This window comes from Pseudopipra pipra, chromosome 3 (assembly GCF_036250125.1).
Source record: "Pseudopipra pipra isolate bDixPip1 chromosome 3, bDixPip1.hap1, whole genome shotgun sequence".
Taxonomy (NCBI): domain Eukaryota; kingdom Metazoa; phylum Chordata; class Aves; order Passeriformes; family Pipridae; genus Pseudopipra; species Pseudopipra pipra.
Window position 1 is genome coordinate 82,810,284 of NC_087551.1, and position 19,456 is coordinate 82,829,739.

The 19,456-nt window shown below is 39.4% G+C and overlaps 1 long non-coding RNA gene across 1 annotated transcript; it reads right to left on the minus strand.

Moving 5' to 3' along the window:
* Window positions 1–444: 444 nt before the first annotated feature.
* On the minus strand, window positions 445–13,796 carry LOC135410604 (uncharacterized). Its single transcript, XR_010428774.1, has 3 exons — window positions 13,466–13,796; window positions 8,490–8,555; window positions 445–586 (listed from the first exon to the last, which is right to left on the minus strand). It is a non-coding gene; the product is annotated as an uncharacterized LOC135410604 (long non-coding RNA).
* Between the last annotated feature and the right edge of the window lie 5,660 nt (window positions 13,797–19,456).

A 19,456-nucleotide genomic window follows, 5' to 3' on the forward strand; every position in this document is an offset into this window, starting at 1 on the left:
CTGCATAAAGGTACCAGGTGATGTCTTGTAGTCTTATAAAATTGAGACACATGATATACTCAAATGAGATTTACTTTATAAACCAGTTAAGTGAGATAAAGCAGTTAAACCAAATAAAGTTATATCAGCATTTGAATACAGATTCATGATGTCACATGGAATTGGTACTACATGAATGACTTAAGAATTCTTTGTTTCAGAAGGATAACCCATGATGTGCAATCATATACCCAATCAGTGGAGAGCTCTCAACCTCGTGGAATTACACTGGGTAGCAATCTGACCCAAGGGGAGAGGCCCCAGCTGCAGACTCCCTGCAGACCCACTGCTCCAAGGAGGACCAGCTCAACTGACCCGCTCTGGTGAGGCTCCATTTATATCAGAGCTGAGTCTTGTCTGTGGTTAAATATGGTCACTTCAGCCTTCATTGGCTGGAGGGTCTTACCTGCCTCCCACAACAGCCACCATGCAGTCGTGGTGGGGGTCAGCCTTCACAGGGGCTGGTCAGTGTTACATGGCTGCAGCCAACTATTACACATCTGAGGTCAGACACAGGTCACTGGCTGGAGGGCTGCAGCAGGTGCACCTGTCATGGGTGAAAACGTTCAGTCAGGACACATTAGATTAGGCAATATTGACCTGTAAATCAGGAAAGAAAGGTTTTTCAGAATCAGATGTCACTTAGTTTTTACAGGTGTTCATATTCCTATCTAATCAAGTAAGTGCCACGAAGATAATCTTACCTAATAGAAGGGGTAAGGCCAAAACAACAGTATTTGCTGAAGATAAGTGCCTTTTTCAAATTCCTATCATTTGCAACAATTTATTTTCTACTTCCTATATTCCAAATACAAAGGCCTCAACCCCTACAGAGACCTAGTTGTTACCATATTTCTTCCTTCTCTTTGTTTTCTGTAATGTTATCAGACAAGGTCCTTTTATGTTACCAACTCTAATCTTTCCTTTATGTTTTCTGCCAGTCCACTTGCTAGTAAGTCCTTGAAATAATATCTGTTTTCATGCCAGATCTCACTTTGACATTCTGGTTCCATATTCCTATCTATCTTCCACTCAGCATCAGTAACCTTGACAACCATTCTCATTCAAAGTGTGACGCCAGGTCTTGCTTTGCCCGCTTCCTGACAGCAAGTAATTCCCAGAATTAGGGCCCTGGCTCTTCCCAGGACTTTCGAGCAATGGACCTGCAGAATATATCAGGTTCCTATATAAGAGAGAGCATTTCAATGCACAGTAAATGTGTGTGCCACCTTTGCATTCATGGACACCAGCTTAATTGCTTCCAAAGTTTCCTTCGTCCAGAGCTGAATAAAGTATGACTGGTTGTGCTAGAAAACACAGCCCTGTGTGATCCTCTTTTTTTTTTCCTTAGAAGAATGGATGTCTTTGTATGAGAAATATAACTTTAATATTCTCACTCTATAAAAGCACTATTATTGTCAGTGATAACCTTTCCTTAGCTTTTACAGTTATTAATATTCCAGTCCTTAAAAGTAAATGCCATAAATCTTACCCAAAGAATTTTTAATGTGGCAGGACTTTGTAATCAGTTCTTAAGTTCTGTCACTAGAATAATCAATCCAGCTTTCTTTTATTTCCCCTTTCTCCTTTTTCTTGACTTGTATTATTTTGTTTTACAAGTTTTATCCACAGATGAATGGATAGGTAAGTAGGTGTCAATGTGCCATCACATACGTAGAAATACATTTACAAATACATGTTCAAACATATGCATTAAATAAGACACAAAATATCTTCTAATCCCAACATTCTTGTGATACAACCAGTATTGTAGCAGTAATGTCATTCTCTCACCTTTCGCTACAACATTAATTCAAAAACACATTTTAAAGTGTCCACAGCCAAAATCCCACAGCCAAAGTCATTGCATGACTGTAGCAGCAATAGTGGTCCTTTCTCCTTGAAGGATTTCCTCTATACTTACTACCCTAATAGCTTGTCTTCTAAATATAATTTTGGCAGCATAAGCATTTTAAACATTGAATCAAAACAAAACAAATTTTGCAGCACTCTTACAAACTTATTCCATCTTGTATTGACTCTGCTGGTACATCACTTCTTGGATCAAATATCACTTCCTGATTTTTTAGTTTCTAATTATGCTAATAAGTTCACAGCATATCAGAGAGGTAATGAGCCTTTGAATTCTTACCTTGAACCTAAACAGTCTGAAACGTGGAAGATACTATAAAATTGTAGAGAGTTTGAGAATGTATTGTAATCACAGTTTGCGATGTCATATCTGTGTGAAGTGTGTGAATGTGTTTTGACACTTTCAGTGAATAGCATGCTGTCCTGAAAAAACCTGCACTGCAACAAACCCCCACAAAACTAAAGTGAAGGAGTGGGACTTCGAGTAGTTCTAATATATTGAATTTTATCCAGAAGCAAATGGAAAGTCAGAGAATCACAGAATCAGGTATGTTGGAAAAGACGTCTGAGATCATCCAGTTCAACCCTCGACCAAACACCACCATGTCAACTAGACCATGGCACTGAGTGCCATGTCCAGTAGTTTCTTGAACACCTCCAGGGATGGTGACTCCACCACCTCCCTGGGCAGCCCCTTCCAATGTTTAACTACCCTTTTTGTGAAGAAATTCCCCCTCATGTCCAGTCTGAACCTCCCATGGCACTGCTTGAAGCTGTGTCCTCTCATCCTGTGGCTAGTTGCCTGGGAGAAGAGACCAATCCCCACCTTGCTAAAAACCTCCTTTCAGATAGTTGTAGAGAGTGATAAGGTCTCCCATGAGCCTCCTATTCTCCAAGTTAAACATTTGCAGCTTCCTCAGCCGCTCCTCACAGGACTGACCCTGTATACCCTTCATCAGCATCTTTGTCCTCCTCTGGACACACTCCAGCACCTCAGTGTCCTTTTTAAAGTGAAGGGCCCAGAACTGGACATGGTACTTGAGATGCAGCCTCACCAGTGTTGAGTACAGAGGGACAACCACTTCCCTAGTTCTACTGGCCACACAACTCTTGATACAAGCCTGCTGGCTCTTTTTCAGACACTGTCAAACAGCACCCCCAGGTTCTTTGCAGCTGGGCTTCTTTCCAACTACTCTTCCCCCAGCCTGTAGCTCTGCAGAGGGTTGTTGTGGTTGAAGTGCAGGACTCGGCACTTGGCCATGTTGAAGCTCATACAGCTGGTCTCGGCTCATCTCTCTAGCCTGACCAGATCCCTCTGGAGAGCCTTCCTACCCTCCAGCAAATTGACACTCGCACAACTCGGTGTCATCCACTAGTTTACTGAGGATTTACATTTGATCTTCTCATCCAGGAGAAGAATAAATAAAAATAAATAAAGATAATTCAGATCTGCTTGTGTTGGTTAAAAACCGATATGCCAACATGTTGACAAAGCTGGAGTTTGTGAGTGATGGATATTCAAGGGGTTATATAATATGCTAACTTTTAGATGATCCAATACTGCAGTCTTTTCTATAAGACATATGTTGCTTGTCATTGATGGCAAGATGGTGGAAAGTGTTTCCTCCTGCTCCTGTCTAGTTATCAAGTAGAATTGAAACTTAGTTCTTACAAATTCCCAATATTTTGACAGAGCCAAGAACACAAAATGTTTTTTCTTTTAACAACTTATAGCAATACAAAAGGAATTTCTAGAATGACTTTCACAGCGACTCTGGTGTTTCGACTCAGTTTCTCTGTGTTCCCTCTAGCATTCACATACTTTACAGTGTGAGAGTGCAAGAGCAGTTAAGTTAAAAGGCAAACATTTTTCTTGAATGAGAAATAATTTCCAACTTCCAGTGAAGTCACTGGATGAATGACTTTGAACAAGCATCTCTGTCTGTCTCTTGGCTCACATCCCTGACTTTATAGCACTCACTGCACACCATGTTATTCATTTCTGGGAGCAAGCAGCATCCAGCCCATCAAGGAGAGAAAAGAACAAAGGAAGCTAAAGTGTATTTCCAAGAGGGAGTTACTTTCCAATAGAGATTATAGTGTTCCAGAGCTTTTGGCAAGCCATTTGGGGGATGTCAAAACAAAAAAAAAACAATGTTGAAAGGTTAGATTCAGTTCTTGGATAGGTTTTGATGAGCTACTGGAATGAGAGTATAATTTAACAACTCTTATTCTAAAACCGTCTATCCCCTGTATTGCTGTAGGAGAGACTAACTTTTATAAGCAGAAATGCAAAGAGGGTGATCTAGTTCAGATTTAAGATTCTTGATCCTGATTAGTATGGCTGTTTAAAAAAATCACCTGAATGAAAACTTTATATAAAAACCTGACTGAAATGTTTGGTTTCAGGAAAGTAAGTTATTAATTTTACATTTGCTTGCTTATAAATTAGTTTAATGAGATGTGGTTCAAAACAAGCAGGATTCATCAGACCTTAAACAAAAATACTTCCTCACTCATAAACAGTCGTAATTATTGACAGTGCTTTTAGAATCCCATTCAAAGATGAATTTTCAAGAATTTCTTTCCAGGAAACTCTGCCTAGAGAAATTTGAAAAATTATGTTTGAAAAGACTGCTAAGTGCTGTCACCTTTTCCTCATATTTTGTTTCTTCGATATTTAAATACTGTGATTTGCTCTTTTAGAGAATGAATTTTTTCATGTAAGATTCATTCATGCTTAACCCTTTGAATTAAGCAACAGCACAACTGGATAGCACTTTTTACAACCCTGTTGTAACCTTCCATTTTCCATAAATCCTGCTTGTCTACAAAGGGGTCAAAGACATAAATTACATATCTCAGACAATGACAGGGACAGTGGGAATTTCTTCTTTGCAGGAGCTAGCTGAACTAAAACTTGATTTTAGTGATCAGGTGATTCAAATTAGGTGATTCAAATACTGACATCCAGTTTTCTGTCTTTGAAAAGTATTATGTCCTTATGGGCCCATGTTCCCTCTGTTTTTACACCTTTGACAAATTAAATTAAGATATGAGGATGCAGCACACACCTTCAAACTTATTTGGAAGGCAGTGTTAAAATGTTAAATTATTTCAATGGAAAATAAAGACAGGAAATTAGAGTAATTAAATATAATGGTTCATCTCTCTTATTATTTGTTTGTAACTCATATTAGGGCAAAGCTAGTTGTGCTTTGATATTTACAAGGTCTCAAGTTCATGCTCCATTACACTAGTCTTAGACATTATAATCCAATCAACTTTGCTGGAATTGCATAGCTTTCACTGGAATACAATAAAGCCACTGTATCACATAGAAAATACTGTTTGTATACTGTGCTTAAATGTCTATACAAAAAGTATGGGAATTAAAGATGAATTCAGTGAGTAAGAGGATACTGACCCTGCTTCCCAAGTAAACAAAGTCAATAGCTGTTTAAAATCAAAACCACACGTTCTGAGTCAGGCAACATAACTGACAATGGTATTAAAGTAAAAATTACTGTAATTTCAAAATTATTCAAAATTTAGAATCTTTAAATAAGAATCATTGCACACACTTTTTCTGAATTAATGTTGCTTATGAGAGCTGAAGAATGAATCATCACACAAAGAAGCTTAGGTGTCAGTCCCCAGTATGTACAGACAGCGCTGTCATGCCATGGAAACTGTGTTTTTATATGTAGAAACAGTACATCTGTATGACTTACTCTGAAGTAGAGTTGTGTTTTCAGTCAGTGGCATCTGCCAGACTGTGGGTGATGCTAGATCATGGCAATATGGTTGAGGTTGTGAGTTTGTGTATAATTACATTACAGAGGAAAAGAATGTGTTTTCACTGCCAGAAAAGAAGGAGAGAATGAAAGAGTGAAAAGAGCTACTCAGTGAAGAGAAATTCTGCAACACAAAGCTAGAACTGCTTCCATATTCAGAATCTGCATGGTGAGAAATAGTGAGGACAACGTACATGGTAGCTTTTCACCTGAACTTCATTCTTCCATTTTTTTGTGATTGAACCAGTCATCTCAAAAGTTGCACATCTTTTAGCTTACCGTAGGAATATCTTTAAGCCTTGTTATTATCAGGCCAAATATTAAATTTCAGCTTCACAAATTTTCAATGTGTGTAAATTCTCCTATGTTGGAACTAGTGATCTTTGACATAGATGATATAGATATTACCAATTTATGGTGTTGGTTCATTGCAAAGAGGGAACTGAAAATTTAGCATAAAAGGAAAAGTTAGTAGTTTATTCTCTCTTTTTTTTCCTAAGTAAGTTTTTTCTGCATGGTCCCTTTTCTCTTTTCCCTTTCCCTCATCCTTCCTATATTCTCTCAGTAATCCATACACTCCAGTTCTCTTCTCACAAGGAAGCATGAGCCCTCCTTAGAATACTGAATACTTCATATGAAGTTTCTGCTTTGAAAAAATGCTAGTTACTATACTGCACAGGGCAACCTTCCCCATCATACTATTCCTTAAATGGCTGCAGGAGGTTTCTTTCAGAAACAGAGAAGACTTTTCCCTTTCTCTGCTAAAATGGGGGCCAAAACAATCTCTTCACTTCTGTAAAATGACATATGGATAGAGAAAAGCTCAGATGTCAGTCATAGCACCCAGGACTTGCCTGATAGGTGAGAGCAGCAAAAAACAAAACAGCTATTTGCTTGCCCTGTGTTGGCTCCCAGTACAGAAATACTACAAAGTTTTGGTAAGTTTATATAATTTTCCAGACATAGGCATCACAGAGGGTATGATTGTTTAACCCTGGTTAAAGGTCCCTGTGAAGCTTAAGTTTCATATAACTTCACTAATCTTAATGCTTTTGATTTGCAGTATTTGCCTGAGACATTTCTCACTGAGGGAATGAAAATAGTACTGGTAACTTTAGCTCTCTGACTCATCCGCCAGTGATGACGGGGAGAATGTAGCCTTCTAACTCATTCACTTTCTGTGGTCTAATGTTCAGCCACGACATCTTGGCTTGTGCCTACTTTATCTGGGACTTCCAGATGGTCTCTTATCCAAGTACAGGACAAGCCCAGGAATGCTTAGTCTCCAAGATCATTTGCATGAGATGCAATGCAGTTGGAATTGCCTTTACTCTAGCTCCATCTTCAGTGGAGTTTAGACCATCTGAGTGTGTCTATCCTTTGACGTACAATAAGTTAAGTTGAAATACTAGAATAGTTTGCTAATTGTGCATCGCATTTACTGGAGAAGACTGGAGCAGGTAAAATAAATTCTATGTTTTGAAACAATATTTAGAAACAAGTTGAAAATTTTTCAAAGACTTTCTGAGAAAATCTCGTGCTTTTTCTCTCTTTTTCAAGAGAGGCTTGATGTTGCTCTTCAACACTAAAAAGCTCTTAGCTTAATTCATCAAAAAGTACTCCAGTTATATAGGTGATGAGAGGTGATTTTTCATTTAGAAGCACATCAGACATTGCATCAACCTCCCACACAGATATAAAAATATGAAAACTGGAGGTATAAAGTCAGAAAAATAAAGCAATATAATGGCTCATGAATCCTATGTCTGGTTGCAGCATAGTTAGGGCAAGGTCACAGACTTCAGTATGTCCAGAAATGTGAAAACAAAATTTCCTAAGAACAAAACTTAAGGATTAATCAACCCAGAAGTATTCAAGCATATTTCTTCCTGACCTTGTTCTTAGTCTCACAACATAATATCGCATCAGGGAAAGAGTACGACAGAGAAAAAAAGCTCACATACTGCAGCACAAAAACTCTTTGCCACAGGCAATGTTTACTCTTGCCTAGAAAAAGGCAATACTGTTCACCTCATTAATAAATGTTACAGTCTGTCCAGTGCTAAGCCTGGACTGCAGTATGTTAAAGAAAGCATCAGCTGTTCACATATAAGAAGTGGTGGGATAAGAAACATTGGTTTTATTAGTTCTGAGAAAAGGCAAAATCAACATTTATTTTTCCTTTTCCTCTGCCTTCCTCCATTCTCATCAGAAGGAAAGTTGAGAAAAGGTTGTAAAAGTTGTGTGCAAAATAAGCAACTGTGGTGATCTGGGACTGGCAAGAAACTGAAGCAAGGCAGAAAATGAATTCTTGCAGGTTAAAAGGGATCAATTGATGAATGCATTAGGTTGTTGGCAGCAGGAGAGTATAGGAATGGGTTTGTTTAGTCCTGTCATTTGAAACAAATAAAAAATCTACCATGAAAATTTCCCAGAATATATTTCTTATTTAAAAGTGAAAAAAAGAAAAAGTTACAGTCTCAAAGGTGAGCACTTGTGTGTCAACAGATCCTGTCAGCAAGGAAAAACAAATTTGCCCCAAAATAATAATTATGTGCTTCTGAAGGATGAGGAAACCAGACTTCTGTAGAGGAAGAGAAGTGCAGTATGTAAATACAATGTAGCCACAATAGATTTAAAACTATATATAGCATCACATGTAGTGTATGTAATTTCTGAGAGATACCAGAAGAATTTTATATATAAAGAACAATATATTTTTTTTTTTATAAAAGCAAAACATTCTTCTTTTTTTTCATATTAAGTGGAAAAATAACTTACTGGAATGAACAGCCCTAGACCCTGGAAAAACTTCATGTGCCCATGCGGTCAGAAGAAATATGTGCTCTAGATGGGAAAGGAGGATATTTTAAAATTATTCCCTTATACTAGATTTGGTTACATTAAAAACTTTACATTCTCACTGATGAAAACGGATTCTGACCAAGTCTTGTATTTAATCCTCAAGCTTAGAAAATGTCGCTTAGAATAGCCACCCACGTTCTACTGAATAGCTGTAAATTAAAAGATGATTCAGATCTTACTTGTGGAATCGCAAATTAAATCTCTCCATTGGTTGTAACACAGCTTAGAAGAAGACAGAATCACAGAAAATGCTGAATTGGAAGGGATCCACAAGGATCATCACGTCGAACCCTTAGCCCTCCACAGGACCATCCACAAGAGTCACACCGTGTGCCTGAGAATATCATGTTTCTTGAACTCTGGTAAACTTGGTGATGTGATCACTCCCCAGGGAAGTAGTCACAGCACCAAGCTTGCCAGACAAAAACATCTATGCCAAAATCTGTGGTACTGCACATTGATTCTGACACCCACAGAGGAGTATTGTCACTGTGAGATTGGTCGCAAGCAACATGTCTCAGGAGTCAATACTGTTTAATATTTTCATTATGACCTACATAACAATGAAGTCAAATGCTTCCCCTGTCACAGAATCCAGATAGATTTTACCCCTTTATAGTTTGATAACACTGTGCACTGGTGTCTACTAGAGCCTGTGGGTCTAAGTGCCAGGCCAATTGGATCCACACAGTCCAATATAAACTGTGTCGTACTCTTATTCCTCCTGGCTGAAGGTAGATCCCCTCTAGTCCAGGACACAGTATTTGTAATTCCCTTCCTGTAAATACAAATGAGAAGTATCTTTATTAAGTTCAGAACTACGATCAGCCTTTCTACTCTTTTTGGAACTGCCCATTGGAAACTGAAGTAGCAATTTTCCTGGAAATTTTGCACAAGAGGGTTTCTCCTTTTGTGACTGTTTTTCCTTGCAATTCAGATACCCATACTTCTAAGGCTGAGGTAAATTTTCCATCCCATTTCCTAGTGTCCTCCCTGTGGAACCACAGGTAAATTGTAGTTACCCTGGGGAGTATATCCACTATATCCTCCCTCTTGAACAGAGGAACTCTTACTCCTCATACTTAAGGTACTCATTTGTACAGGTGAGGAGTAGGACATATCCTCTTTGAATTGCTGGAAGTCTCAGAACAATTTTCGCTTAAGTTTAACTTTAAGCAAGACACGTAACACATTAAGGAGACATAGTAGTAGGAACATAATGGTTGAACATCCCAATGATATTCAACATTCTCAAGAGCCATTATAACTAGCCTGGAGGCTACTTCTCCAAGAAGAGATGGTAAAAGATTTAATTATTAATAGTTTCTGATAGATGGTTCTTGAAGTATAGAGACAACAGCAATACTGTGTACAAATACCAGTTTAGTTTCACAACTAGTCATTTTATCAAATCATAAACTAGTATTATACAAAAGGTACAGCAAAATTATAATCTTAATCCAACCCCTGAGATGATAAACAGCACAACAGGAAAGATGCTGCATAACACAACCCTGAGAACAATTGCATCAACTCTGAGAGTAAATAAATCAACATTGTAACCAATGACTATTAAATTATTAAAATGAATACTTGTAACAAATTTGTTTTAGCAAATTGTTCTGTAACCAGAACAAATGTTCTGGTCAGATCTGTCATTATCTCAACCCTTTAAATCCCACATTGGGCCCCAAAAAGGAGTGCTGAGATTTAACCCGGCAGGCAGCTAAACACCTCTCTGCTCCCCAGTAGGATGGGGGAGAGAACTGGAAAAAAACGTAAAACTCATGGGTTGAGATAAAGACAGAAAAGGAAGGTAAAATAATAATAATGATAAAAGAATATACAAAACAAATTATGCACAATGCACTTGCTCATCACCCACTGACCAATGCCCTGCCAGGCAGCAGGCCATTGCCCCCTAGCTAACTCTCCCCAGTTTTTTTGTTCAGCATGACATCTTATTGCATGGAATATCCTTTTGGCCAGTTTGGGTCAGTTGTCCTGCTTGTGTCCCCTATGAGCTTCATCAGCCTCCTTGCTGGCAGGGCAATATGAGCAGAAGAAAACTCCTCGATTCACTGTAAGTACTTCTCAGCAGCAACTAAAACATTGGTGTGTTAACATTATTCTCATCCTAATTCCAAAACACAGAAAACTAGCTTTACCACAGTCAAAACCAGGACAAAGAGTAGAATGTACAAAGTGTAGCAAAAGTCTGCTGCAATTTCTTCCAGGTTTAAAATTCAGCAGCAAGCAGTAGCAAACTGAAGACTTTGAGAATACAGAAATCTTGTCAGACCAGGATGTTTTTAAAGGTTTAAAAGTCTGAAGAAAAAATGCAACTATTTCACTTACACACACCCAGAGAAAGAGCTTTTCTGCTACAGACATTTTCTTCTTGTTCCTATTTTCTCTTTAACCCCAAGGGATTTAGGCTGTTCTAAGTCTCCTTAAATCTTTCCTTGAATTGAAAAGAATGGTTTCTTTCTATTTCCTGGTCATTCACCTGGCTGCAGAAACAGCAACCAATCATCTGAGACTTTTTAAAACAAAGGTTTTTTTTATCTAAGCAATAAGAAGGCCCAAACACATAGAAATCAGTAGAGCAAGGAATATCTTACCACTGGAAAGCTTTTGGGTAAAAGATGCTTTTCAATCTCTGTGATACATACCAAATAAGCAGTTGGAATAAGGCCGCCCTATACCCCGACTCAGCTTCATGCCATTTCCTCGAATGCTGTCACTGGTCACTAGAGCGTAGAGATCAGTACCTGCCCCTCCACTTCCCCTTGTGAAGAAGTTGTAGACTGCAATGAGATCTCCCCTCAGTCTCCTCTTCTCCAGGCTGAACGAACCAAGTGACTTCAGCTGCTCCCCATAAAGTTTCCCCTCTAGAACCTTCATCATCCTCATGGCTCCTTTGGACGGTCTCTAATAGCTTAAAATCTCTTTTACATTGTGGGGTCCAAAACTGCACTCAGTATTCAAGGTGAGGTCACCCCAGTGCAGAGCAGAGCTGGAAAATCACTTCCTTTGACTAGCTGGTGATGCTTTGCCTGATACCCCCCAGGACAGGATTGGCCCTCCTGGCTACCAGGGCACTGCTGACTCATATTCAACTTGCCATCAACTAAAATTCTAAGGTCCCTTTCTGCAATGTTGCTCCCCAGCCTCTTGCTCTCCAATCTATACACACAACCAGTGCTGCCCTGTTCCAGATGCAGAATCCAGCACTTGCCATTGTTAAACTTCTTGCAGTTGATCAAGTCATTGAGGTTGAAAAAGACCTCCAAGATCATCAAGTCCAACCTTTGACTGAACACCCCCATGTCAATTAATCCATAGCACTGAGTGTCATGTCCAGGCATCTCTTGAACATTTCAGGGATGGTGACTCCACCATTTCCCCTGGCAGCCCATTCCAGGGATGGTGACTCCACCATTTCCCTTGGCAGCCCATTCCAGTGCTTAACCAAATTCTTCCTGATGTCCAGTCTGAACCTCCCCTGGCACAGACTGAAGCCATTTCTTCTTGTCCTGTCACTTGTTGCGTGGGAGAAGAGGTCAAACTCCACCTCCCTTCCTATAGTTGTAGAGAGCAGTAAGGTCTTCCCTGGGCCTCCTCTTCTCCGGGCTAAAAAACCCCAGCTCCCTCAGCTCACAGGACTTACTCTCTAGACCCTCCACCAGAATCTCAATGTCTTTCTTGAAATGAGACCCTTATTAAGACCACCAAACAATTCTTGAAACAAGAATTTTGGCCATACCACACAGAAAAAAATGTGTTTCATTCAAATCTAGAGAAATCGTTAACATTTTAAAGGATAAATTCTGAACCAAAGGTCAGAGTGAGTACAAAGCCCTCTGTATTTGTGGTAAATAGCAAACCAGCTCTGAAAATCCAACAGACTGTACTTAGTAGGACAAATAATATAGCCTTTTATTTGAGCACATGCACTCAACCAGCAAATTTATAACTCTCACCCATAAAAAAACAGCTTTTTTTTCTTTAGGTAAATAGATAAAGCTCTCTCAGTATTCCTTTGTTTCCTCTATGGTGTATATGGTGCAAATATTGGGCTAGTGGGCTGGGATACACCTGTTGAAAATGGGAACTATTCCATTGACGTCAAAGGCACTAACCTCCAGCAGCACCAAGTGAGAAACTGGCCTAGAGTGTGCTTTGACATTTGCTAAATGTTAACTTTTTAAGTTTCTCTCCCTTTTTTCAAGAAAAAGTCTGTCTGTCTCAGTTGCTGCTCAGCTCATATACAACTGTGAAATAGTCTGAAACCCAGAGCTGTACTGGAAAAAAAAATTAAAGGAAAAATTAAAAAGAAATGGTCTCTTTTCCCACCTACTTAGAAGAAGGATCAAACAATAAACAGGGGAAAAAAAGGAAATATTTCAATTAGCCTTTCCCTGCCTTTAATTAACTTGTTCTCTTCAATTTTACACACTTTATAATTAACATTCTGCTTGTTGTTCAGGCTGACAATAGCAACTACTCAACGATTTATTATATACTATTTAAAAGGTCTTCTCAGATTAAAAAAGCTTCTCAGAAAGAAAAAAGCACCAAGATAACAAGAATCTAATTCCTACTTTGAAGTGTCTTTTTCAAGGCTAGGACTTGGACCCTAATTTTCCAAGCTATCCAAAACTCATAACTTCTGATGAAACAGACACTGGCTTTGTGGGACTTAGTGCATGTTCACCCTGTATGGATCTGTCCCAGTGGGAAGGGACTCTGCACATCAAGACTGAAGCAAAAGCCATGCAGTGTAAATGTTGCACATATATAGGCCACAGGCTTGCCAAGCTGGTGGTGAAGAGGGCTTTGAATTGAACTTGCCAGGATAGGGGAACCTCAGCCCATCCCACTTCTACCAGTTTGATGCCAGCATCAGCAGCAGATGGTTGGAGTCTGGAGGGGGAGCACAGGTCAGCAAGAGAGCATCTGAAGAGCAAAACAAAGGAATTCCAGCCACTCCAGCCAGTAAGTCAACCTCATCGGGGGCCCAACTTAAATGCCTCAAGGCAAACAGTCAGAGGATGGGAAATAAGCAAGAGAAACCAAAGACATGCACACACCTGTAGGACTATAATCTTATTGGCGTCATGGAGACATAGTGGGATGGCTTCTAAGACTGGAATGTTGGGATAGAAGGACACTGGCTCTTTAGGAAGGACAGGCAGGGGAGATGAGGAGAGGGTGTCGCTCTCTATGGCAATGACCAGCTGGAGTGCATAAAGTTCCACCTAGGGATGGATGAGAAGATGACTGAGAGCTTATGGGAGAGGATTAAAGGGAGGGCAGGGAAAGATGACATTATTGTAGGGGTCTGATACAGGCCACCTGACCAAGAAGACCAAGAAGATGAGGGTATAAGCAATCCAGGAGGTTCCTGGAATGCATTGATGATAACTCTCCAAGTGGTAGAGAAGCCAATGAGCAGAGATGCTATCCTGGACCTTGTTCTTGCCAACAAGGGGAGGCTGGAGGCAAATATGAGGCTTAAGGGCAGCCTTGGCTGCAGAAACCATGAAATGTTGGAGCTGAAGATCCTTAGGGCAGTGAGTAGGACACACAGCAAACTCACTACCCTGGACTTCAGGAGAGTAGACTTTGGCCTCTTCAAGGACTTGCTTGGTCGAGTACCGTGGGATAATGTCCTGAAAGAAGCGGAGCCCAAAAAAGCTGGTTAATATTCAAGGATCACCTACTCCAAGATGTTCAACTCTCTACTCTCAGGTCCAGGCTCTCCAGTATGTTGTCTTGGACACAGATGCTGACCTGTCATTAGACATCTGCAGGATGCAAGAGTTCATTATAGAGCTCTTTCTATAGACTCTTTACAGTCAAGCGAGAGAAACAGGCATTCCTTGTCTGGTGTGCCTTCTTGGGACATCTACCTTTGAGGAGGATCATCTTAAATGCATGCATTTTCTGCATTGATCTGCATGTCTGGAGTAATTTTTTTGGACATAATGTTAACATTAAGGACATGCAAACTGAGATACAAAAATAAAAATAAACTCAATTAAAATGTAAATAATAATAAAAACAATACTGAAAGAAGATACTGTGGATCTATACTGTCACAAAGATGTAAGGATGGCTCTGCCAGCCTAGAGGACCATGTGGCTGGAAGCAGTGCTATGACAGCCAGTGCTAACAGAGACCAGGAAGCCTGGTGTGCAGAGGGGAGTCTGTTCCATGACATCTTCCTTATCCCCTCTCTCTCTCTATGGAGTATCCCAGCCTTGGATACTCCATAGAATAGGGGCTTTCTCAGGCAGATGTTGACCAAAGAGTCACATCAATCACCAATATTTTCTCAACTTCTTTTTTTTTTGCACTTATTTTATACATTTTTGTCCTCCAGCACAATATTTAACCTACAAACTCTGACTTCTACAAACTCACCATGCATTTCATTCTTTGAAAGATCAAGGGTTTGTTCTTCTTGACAGTAAGTTAGAATTCTTGGGACAGTAAAAGTTGGAGTTCTTTGGAAGCATATGTCTGTTGTAACAGTTTGATTTCAACTCACTTCCTCAGTGCATCAGGGGCCACACATGCCCCCTTCAGTTACATATAATACAGTCAAACATGCACAGGGTTGAGGACTGTTTCAGCTCAAGGAAATTATTAGGGCATTGATTTAAAGTTTATGAATGAACTTATCTGCAGCCATAAATCAGTATTGCTCTATTTACGTTAGGGAAGAATTGACATACACATTTATATATTTTTATTATGACAGATTATTTTCAAAGTATTCCTCTACTTTGGTTTACTTTATTTTGAAGACATTCTAAACATTTTTTCTCATTGGACTTGTTTAAGACAACGAGTGTCTTTTTAGGGTCTTTGGGGAGACTCCTTTGGTAGTTACAATGATATATGATAAACAGCTTTATATATTGGATATAAAAATTCAGCTTTACTTGAATGCACAGGGACTATGGGCCTGTTGTGAAGGCTATGGTGCACTGCATTGTGGAGCAGGATCAGTACATTGCAGGTGACTTGAAAGCAATAGTATTATCAAATTTGCACACATAAGCCACCGTGATATGATTTCACCTTTAGCTGCCTGAGCTCAGACACATGCTGGCATTGCGACAAAGAGCCTTTTGTCTCTAAGGCCTCATTTGGAATGCAACATAAATTGGCAGCAAATAAGGTAGGTACCTAGCTGCTGTCTCTCACCAGTTTGTATAAAATTAATTGCACGCTGTCACATATTTTTAATAATGTGGTGTGAAAAAAACTTAATGCTACCTGTCAGCACTTGTGCCTGTTTGACCATGAAACCATTTTGAAATACTTTTTTGTGGAGTTAATGCCAGAAGAGACCAACAGAAGACCTACACTGATCTCCTCTGTGTCACAGGTGATTGCACTGCTGTTAGTTATCCTTGTCTTGAGTTCAGAGATCCAGGAGAGGCCAGATCTGCCCCGTACCAGACGTGGCCTGTTCCAGTCAGCTCCAGCATATCCACCGCAGGGCACAGTTGAGCCCAGCAACCAAGATGGTGGTGCCTTGGAGAAAGTGTACTTAGGAAAGGGCAAAATGCTGCTTGGCAGAGAAGGATAAGGAAAAATGTGAGAGAAACAGCCCTGAAGACAACAAGGTCAATGGAATAAGAGGAAGAGGAGGTGCTCCAGGTCCTGAACCACGAGGACTCTCCAACATTTGGAGAAGACCACAGTGGTGCAGACTGTTCCTCTGAATCCCATGGAAGTCAACAGTGGAGCAGATATCCAAAGAGCAACCTATGGAGGATCCCATGCAGGAGCATGTTGTTTCACTAGTGAAGAAAGTTGCAGCCGGTGGAGAGCCCATGGAACTGTGGCCTATTGGGAGGAGCCCAGACAGGGGCAGGTTTTCTCATAGGAATGGTGAAGCCATGAGAAACCCATACAGGAGCAAGGGAAAAATGTGAAGAGGAAGGAGCAGCAGAGGGGAGCTGAGTTATGGACTGACAACAACTCTCATTCTCCATCCCTATGCACCACTGAGGGAAGAGGGATTATAGGAATCAGGAATGGTGAGCAAAGCTTAGCCTGGAAAAGGAAAGGAAAACTGGCTACAAATTGTCTCTCAAAAAAAAACAAACAACAAACCCAAAACAATAAACAAATAAAATTAAAACAACAACAAAAAACCAAACCAAAACAACAAAAAAAAACAAAACCAAAAAACAAAACAAACACAAACAAACCAAAGTCATTCAGATACTATCTTTATTAAACCAAATGTTTACAGAGATCAAATTTAGTTTTAAGGAATCCAAAAAATGTCCTTTCACCATCAGCCCAGAAAGTTGTTTTGAGGTTTTCCTACCTTTATGAATAGAAATTCTTAGGGTAAACTTGTCAAAAGTCAACTTTCAGTCACAAGGTGCTGGAAGGTTTTGCAAAGTAGATTAAACAGATGTAAGGCTTGTTCTCTGCCTGCCAGTGACCAGGTACAGGGGACTGGTTTGCCTCTTAATATTCTTTTTTGTTAAACCAAAAAGAGCCACCTTCAACCACTTAAGCTTCACAGCAGAAGGGTTTTGCTCCCAGACTCTTGATTGCTTTGTAGCCCTTTCCTGAACTCTGAAGTATCCTACATCCTTCAATAATTCTGGTTATCACGATGAGCCTAGCAGCATCTTGTTAAAGTTGTGTTTACTAATGTTATGTTTACTTGCATTCCTATACTCTTTTTCATATGTCCAGAAAATTGTACCAGTTGTATCTTAGCCAGCATTGTCTGGAGTCATTTATCTAAATAAGTCTCTAAATTCTCGACTCTCCCTGCATACTCGATTCTCATGTGATATTTGTATTTGCCTGTATTTATTGATATTGTACGGAGTGACACTCAAAGTATGACAGAGAGAAGTGTCTTGCAACTCTGTAATGAGATGGGGAGAAAATTAGAAGTGTAAGGGGGCATTTTTTCTTATTTTTTTTGGCTTTTTGCTGAGCTGCATGAACATCTGCTAATATAACTCCTGGAATGAGTCATAACTTTAAAAGCATAATTCTACAGCACATAGAGTATTCACTAAAACTAAGTGGGTGTGTGATTTCTGTGTAAAATATTTGATCTATTTTTATTATACAGAAATGCCTCTTTGCCTCAATTTGCCCAACTTCTTTTCATTTCTAAGCTGATCCTAGCAGTGTTGAGAAGCAAGGGAAGGCACCTTGTAAAAAGAAAGAAGAGAAGCAGGGTTCCCACGTTCTCTTGGGGTGCACCAAGTGCAGGGAGCTGAAGCTGGGGCTGAGTGGCACTTAGCCCCACGTGCTACCACTGTATCTGCAGGCGATGCATGACTCACTCTCACAGGACCAGCAAGTGACTGCCAGAATTAGCATCCCGCCTGCAGTCTGGAAAAGAGCTGGGTCCTCTTTACTGTGATAGTTTATATTTTATCCTGGGATCCCTTACAAAGCAGTATATTTACTTGCCTCAGTTAATCACCCATCAACAGTGTCTGGTTTTTTTCAAGTGCAAAAATAGCACTTTTTCACAGAGTTTGTACTTCTGCTCGAACTTCTGATAAGAGTGTAAAATTTATTGCACACAAATTAACTCAACCTTGTACAAATGAGGGAGGTTTCAGGCAGAGGTTCAAGAAGTACAGCTACTGAAAGGTCTGGATTTGCCTTATTTTTATTCCTCTTGGCTTACAGAACTTAAAATTCATGTTACAAAGAATAGCCAGATCCTAATTCCACATATATATTTAAAAAAAAAAAAAAGGCCAGGCTTGTACTAACAGGACAACTTTCATCTCAGTTGATTTTTATTTTTAGAATATTATTTACTATACTACACCAAAGAGTATTCTGGCTTTACAAGCAAGTACTGTGTGGATTTATTCAGGTGACAAACGTCACACCATGATTTTATCAGGATGATAAAAGAAATATGTTTACCTTACTGTGATGTAATTTCAGGCTTATTTTAAAACACTCTAAAAGTTGATTGAACTAACACAAATATTTATTCTTCACTTCTCTTTCCCTCAGATACTGATTTTAATATAAATTATAGCAAAGTACTTTCTAGACAATTTCACAACATGAGCTGGTTTTAGGTGGATATGATCTCCTGAATAGCATTTCTGTATGATATCACTGGTGTAACTGTTACCTTAAACTATTGAGCACTTGAAAATAGCCAAAACTACACTCAGAAAGAAATTTATATTGCTATAGGCATTTAGGAACATAACAGTTCAGCGCCACAATGCACTCTAAGCTAATTTGAAATCCTACTGGTCATGTATAAAGTATCTATTCTAGCCAATTATTACTGTGGTTGAGTATTTTTGCAGGTTTTAGGGCCTTGCAACAGAAATAACTGAAGTCTAAAGAAACACAGGATATTCCTTATATTTAAGCCCTTCTTAGAGTTTCCAGTCAGAAGAGCTCACAGTATCCAGAAAATATATCATAAACTAGGGAGGTGGCAGAGGAGCAGGGGAGGGGGAGAAAGAGAAAAAGAAGAAAAATATAGGCCATGTCATAATTATTTTCTTTTTATTACTGGTAATTAATAAGCAAAATAGTTCACTTATACCTTATGAAGCCAAGTGTTTGCTGTCTAGTTCTTGATTATCTTACATGTTTTTGATTTTGTGTTTGGATTGGAAAAATCTTAACCCAAACGTCAACTTTTCCCTTTTGCATTAGCACATTTTTAATGCTCTAGTGATATTGCCAAGAAAGTTTGACAAAAATGATTATAAGGTAACCTGAAATGGCCTAGTTCATTAGCCCTTCTGGCTGTGAAGTATTCTTTTCCACAGGCAACTTCTAACAACATAGACATAGTGCATATGGAAAGATCTGGAAATATCAATTAGAAA